We start from the raw sequence: 5750 nt of genomic DNA, 5'->3' as shown, positions 1-5750 counted from the left end.
TAAGCAGAGTTTTTTGAATATGCTTAAAGGGATAGTGCACCCAAAAATGAAAAATAAATACATACATTTAAAAAAGCACATAAAGGCAGCATAAATGTAATCTGTAATCCTCAATATATAAGTCCTTTTTTCCATAAATCTCCACTTTTACATTCTTCTTCTTTTATTTTTTTTTTGCTATTTGCTATTGCTTTGGGCATATCGGGAGTGGCTGTGACTCAGGTGGTAGAGCAGGTTGGCCGCTAATCGCAGGGTTGGCGGTTTGATTCATGGCCCACACGACTCCACATGCTGAAGTGTCCTTGGGCAAGACACTGAACCTCACTGAATGGGTGAATGGGAGTGTAATGCACAGTGTAAAGTGCTTTGGTAACCTCTAAGGTTGAAAAAAGGTGCTATATAAGTGCATCCATATCAACACCTACTGGTTGGGGCTGGTCAAAGGTGGAGGTTTGAAGAAAATCAGGACTTAAATATTGATCTCAATCACACCATATCACTTCTGAAGATTTGAATTGAACCACTGGAGTCTTATGGATTACTTTTATGATGACTTTATATGATTTTTGAAGATTCAATGTTCTGGCCACAATGATCCTATAGAGCTGTAATATTCTTCAGAAAATATTTGTTTGTGTTCTGCAGAAGAAAGAAAGTCATACACATCTGGGATTGCATGAGGGGGAGTAAATAATGAGAAATGTTTCCGTTTTGGGTGAACTATCCATTTAATTGTCTTTCTCAATACTCAGTCTAACTTCATCTAACCAGCAAAAATTCAACAAGTGTTATTATACCAAGCAAAGACAATAAAAAACAAGTACTTCACGACACAGTCATGTGACGTTGAATACCTTAAAATGTAGACAATGTGTTATCTCTTGTGAAGCACAATACAGCACACAACATGTGATTAAACAGTAAAACAACAGAAATGTAAAGTAAAAAGTACAACCCCAATCATTGGCATAGAAATGGGGTTGTTTTGTGTGTATATATATATCTTATCAGTGCTGAAAATAAAATAATATACTAAGATACCTTGCAATTGCATAAATGTGAATCTGTCATAATTAGACAAAAAACTGTAGTCCCCCCCTCCGTTTTCTTTGCATTGCCAAACTATTGTGTAATCCCGACTGTATCACTTGGTACCTGTTACTTTTCTCAGCACTGACAAGGATGGGCCAATCACAGTCATTAAATATTACTGGAAGATGATGTTTTAAATAGTTTTATAAATATGCTGAGGTGGATTTCCATTCACAGGTACAGTATGAATCCTAAAAATAATAATTTTTTATTAAAAATAACTATCCAGTGTTAAATGTCTGCAAAAAGTTTTACAACGTTCTGAGATTTGAATGCAGATACTTGGAGAATTCGGTTTTCAGAGCATCAAGTGCCCCTTGCAGGAATAAAACTTTGTGTCTCATAAGACACAGTCAGTGGATGACAATGTGCAATTTCGTTCTGTAGGTCTGTTCCCCACACAAAAATATCATATGCATTTTGAAAACATGAATATATATCAAATGTAATGTGGATTCAGTGGAGGTGTTAAAGGCATCCATAGAAATTATCAGTTGTTGTTTTCTTCTCTGGGACCTCTCTAAGCTCTGCCTTATCTGAAATGTAAAGTAGAACAACGAAATTGTGTTTACATTTACATTTATGCATTTGGCAGACGCTTTTATCCAAAGCAACTTACAGTGCACTTATTACAGGGACAATCCCTCCGGAGCAACCTGGAGTTAAGTGCCTTGCTCAAGGACACAATGGTGGTGGCTGTGGGGATCGAACCACCAACCTTCTGATTACCAGTTTACTAGTTATGTGCATTAGACCACTACACCACCACCACTGTTTTGTGATCTGATGAGTCCACATTTCCAAACAGTTTTTGGAAAAAACAGCCATTGTGTTCTTGGGGCCAAGGAAGAAAAATTTGCATCTAAGCAGTTATCAGCGTCAGGTCCAAAAACCAGTGTCTGTCATATTATGGGGGTGTGTCAGTGCCCATGGCAGGGGTAACTTGCATATCTGTGAGGGCACCGTTAAAGGGATAGTTTACCCCAAAATGAACATTTTCTCATGATTTACTCGCCCTCCTGGCATCCCAGATGTGCATAACTTTCTAAGATATTTAGAAGAATTTATTTGCTCTGTAGGTCCATACAATGCATGTGAATGGGTGCCAAAATGTTAAAGCTCCAATATCCACATAAAGGGATCATAAAAGTAATCCATATGACTTCAGTGGGTAAATCCATATCTTCAAAAGTTGTATGATAGGTGTGCAGGAGAAACAGTTAAATATTTAAGTAATTTTTTTGTCATAAATTCGCCTCCCTGCCCAGCAGGGGGTGATATGTACAAAGAATGTGAATCACCAAAAACAGAAGAATGAGAAAGTGAAACAGATGGAAAAAGGACTTAAATATTGATCTGTTTCTAACCCACACTATCATATTGCTTCAGAAGATATGGATTTACCCACTGGAGTCATATGGATTACTTTAATGCAATTTGATAACTTCATCTCTATGTGTGTTATTGTCAGTCAGGAGATATTGTAAGTCAGTGGAAAAGTACATTAATCAACTCCGGTAAAATAATTCTGACTGGGTGGTCTAGTGGTGGCCATGGCTTACAATTAAATGGCAGTAGAGCAGTTAGAAGTAGTTAAAAGTAGTTAAAGGTCTAAATGTAACTGTAGAACAAAATATTAAACTTTTAATTATATTAGTAATACACCTAATACCATAATACTGTAATACTGTGGTATTTTTTGTGACTGTTATCATACCATGAAAATCTCATACGGTTACACCCCTATTGTATACAAATTATAATGATTAAAAATACACATTGGCCACAAATCATATGCCACCAATCCAGATTGAGTAGATGCCATGTAAAACTAAAAGGGCAACACTATCATACTTTAATTATTGTGAACAGGTGTTCTGACGATTTGTGCTGCCTTGTCGAAAAATGCAACCGTAGCGCGAATCGATCACAGAGAATGTCGATTCATTCTCTAGCTACTGTTTCCATAATGATGTATATCTCACAATATTAAGACATCGTTATTTCATTTAAAACAGGGTAAGTGTATGGGGAGCATATTTTTATATTTTAAATGAACCAGCAATTATCACATTTGATATAACAAGTAAAAATGACATTATTGTATATTATATATTTCACTATTTCATATATATATGAAATACAATTATAATAAAATTCTAAGTTATGAGTACTGTATACTGTACTGTTTTTATTTTTAAAACTGTGTGAAAAGTAAAAATTATCATAAAATATTCATCTTTGACCTGTCAAAGCACACCTTTCCTAACTGAAACTTTCAGTTATTCTTGTTTCTGCTGGCTGACCGTACAAATATTCATATGGTAGTTAGCATTTTTTGACACATGAATATTTACCTTATGTTCACTGTCATTAGAAAAAACAATACTACATAATAATGTCTTCAAGATGTAAGGAGTTGCATATTTTGATAGACCAACGTGCCCTATCAAATAATGCTCCCAGTGCAAATTCACTTTATTTTACATCACTACTCACTCCATATGCACCTTATGAATATGGAGAGTATGTTGAGATATTTTGTAATTATGCCTTCAAAATGTCAGGAGCAGCATATTCTGTAATAGCATTTTTAAGATGTCAGGAGTTGCATATTTTGATAGACCAACGTGCCCTATCAAATAATGCTCCCAGTTTTTTGAAACTAAATAAATGATGAAAGTACTCTGAATCTGGCAAAACAGTACATTTATTTATTTATTTTAAAGCCTCACGCCATATCACACTACATGAACATTAGCACATTCTGATTACTTACGTGTCAAGTGCTGCTAACTACTTTGTACACATTTCACACACTCTGGCACTTTTTGCACGTATATGTTGCACAACTATCTTTTTCATATTTGGCACATTGAAAATGAATGTGTTAAAAATGAACAGGTTAAAAATCGAGAATTTTCCAAACTTTCAAAACTCTGAAAGAAGTAGAACACACGATGAACGTAGGTCATTCATAGCTAATTGCTATATTATGCTGAAAATAAGGTGTGCATGCTAACATTTACACGTTCACATGTCAAACTATGTAATAAAAAAAGGATCAAATATATTGCAATATTCACCGTCAAGTCTCCACAGCAAGGATGCATAGATTTATGGGCGTGGTAACGCAGAACAAAACTGTGAGTCTGCACATGCGCATAACCAGTAAGTAGCACATATCGATGGGTAGCACAAATCGTCAGAACACCTGTTGTGTCTGGAAATTATTCTAAACAATTTAAAGCAATTCAGGTAAATATAAGAGGACTTTAAAAAAATCTGTGGCATAATATCTTGTAAACACTTCCTGTATTAAATACATGAAAATAATTAATCATGATGATTCTTATGATTTTAAAATATATTTTATTGTCACTACATGTGTTTATCAAGAAACAAACAACTACAACACAATGAACTGTAAGCTGTTAAGAGAAAATGTAACATCGTTTGACTCTATGCGGTGCCTAGAAGCTGTCACATGACAAATGAATGAAAGACTTGTCAGATCTGAAGACTTAGTCGGGAGGTAAACTAATCGAGTCTATGTGGCCATCACGTGACTAATGAACGAAATTACTTGAATAAAGATTTGTTCATTTTGCTGAACTAGATTCAAAGATCCAAGTCAGTAAAATGTTTCGATCTTTCCATCACTTTCAAGGCAAGGCGTTTGACATCTCAAACGAGCCTAACATAAGCGTTCACTGATGAAAATGGACTCTAACATTTTGTCCAAAACATCGAAAATAGGGGGGTAAATGGGGAAAACAACCTACTGATCATCTGATCATGTAACCAAAAATTTCAATAAAATATTGATAACAATTTATTTTTATTCTATCTAAATGCATGTCTCCCCTAACCTGTGGAATTTTCCACGTATTTTGTGCCCACCCACAAATTGATCTGTAATTCACAGCCAGAGCTATCATTCAACACAGATCAGACACACCGTGGCAATAGGCTCGTTTTAGATGAGCAAGTTCTGCACAGAATTGATCACCGACAAGTGCATGCCATTTCGCAATTTGTCAGACTTGCCGTGATGTCATGACGACGGATGTCAAAAATAGCCTAGGCTACTCCAGTGAAAGCGAAGTGGCCACAGTTGTTTTTTCCGAGTTGTGCTAATTGTAAGCACGATGGTGAATAACTTGATGGTGACACACCTTAATTTTTTTATATCTATAATATCGTGTTTTTTTATGTGAGAGGTATTTCTAACATTATTTTCGTTTAGATCTACTGTCGCAACTTTATGGCATTTTATTAAAAAAATTTTTTTAATTATTCATTGTCCTGTCCTTAGAAAAATCTTTCATATAACTATAAATATTTTTGTATTATTGTTCTCAAATTCATATTGTGTTTTTATGCCAATTCCAGTGTTCGTAGACTTAACCTCAGCAATCAGTGGTTAGTTTAACAACCCTCAATGGCTTATGTCATCATTGTCCAGACTGGAGTGGGTGTTTAAGCTTTCTGATGATAGTTTAGTTACACTGCTTTACTAAAAATGGATCACAACGTTTAGGTGAGCATTTGAGTCTTTTTCCAATAAAATATTTACATAAAATGGCTTAGTTGTGTGCTTAGTGCGGTCAAACCTACACATACTAAATTATCATCGCAGTTTTGACAGAAATGTT

This window comes from Xyrauchen texanus, chromosome 4, assembly GCF_025860055.1.
Source record: "Xyrauchen texanus isolate HMW12.3.18 chromosome 4, RBS_HiC_50CHRs, whole genome shotgun sequence".
Taxonomy (NCBI): Eukaryota; Metazoa; Chordata; class Actinopteri; order Cypriniformes; family Catostomidae; genus Xyrauchen; species Xyrauchen texanus.
The sequence above is the reverse complement of the archived record's forward strand: the minus strand, read 5'-3'. Positions refer to the sequence as shown.